The sequence below is a fragment of the Buceros rhinoceros genome, unplaced genomic scaffold, assembly GCF_000710305.1.
Source record: "Buceros rhinoceros silvestris isolate BGI_N320 unplaced genomic scaffold, ASM71030v1 scaffold16857, whole genome shotgun sequence".
NCBI classification, from domain to species: Eukaryota; Metazoa; Chordata; class Aves; order Bucerotiformes; family Bucerotidae; genus Buceros; species Buceros rhinoceros.
In genome coordinates, this window is record NW_010422909.1 from 1 (window position 1) to 976 (window position 976).

The following is a 976-nucleotide window of genomic DNA, read 5'->3' on the forward strand; positions in this document are numbered from 1 at the left end:
CAAGAGGAAACGGCCTCAGGTTGCACCAGGGCAGGTTGAGCTTGGAGCTTGGCCCTGAGAAACAAATTCTTCCCTACTGGGGTTGTTCAGCCCTGGCCCAGGCTGCCCAGGGCAGTGGTTGTACATGAGCTGACCGACTAGGATGGAGTTTTAAACCCAGAGAATAACGCGCTGATCTCAATGTCTTGTAACGCGCATGGCAGGAGCTCTTCCTGGTGAGAAACAAACATCACTCGGTCACTAAACAATCGCAAATGCTTACACAGCATTCTTCAAAGTGGACGTGGAATGTTTATAGTCTCACAAGGACCTGCTACTTCCTCTAATTTTTCGCTTCTCTGAAATCCTGATGTTATGCAGAAGGTGGTTTGGTTTGGTTTGGTTTGGGTTTTTTGGTTTTTTTGGATTTTTTTAAATAAAAATCAACAAGGAATGACCTATGGCCTCAATAAGCCTGTCTGCTCTGTCATATTAGCTCAGCACTCTAATTTTTGCTTTGGGTCTCATTTTCAGCCCTTCTTTGACAATGCACCAGGTGGCTTGCAAAGCCTTTTTTTTTTTTTTGCCCTTTACGGAACATGCCAGCACTGGAGATTTGCCAGTGACCTAAATGACCTGGAGCAGATGACCTAAAATCAGGGGGTTAAAAACCAAGAGTTTTTTCTGGAAAATACTTCACTTTGGAGAGCGGTGATCCGCCGCCAGCCCTGCTGTGGCGGGCTGTTGCTACATAAAGTTGGGTGTTGCTTCAATGGGAGTCAAAGGTCCGTATCTGAAGCAAGAATGTCCATCTGCTTGTGTCGCACATGTACGTCCGTGAACATTGCGTGGGAAAGCCGTGGGTAACAATGAGACCGTTGTTGCTGAGGTCGCCCTTGTCTGAGGACACGGGACTGGGTGCCCAGGGCAAACCGGTCACACAGCTCAGAAGGAGCCTCGAGGGAGTCCTACCCCCACATTAGAGCTGGTGCTGGCT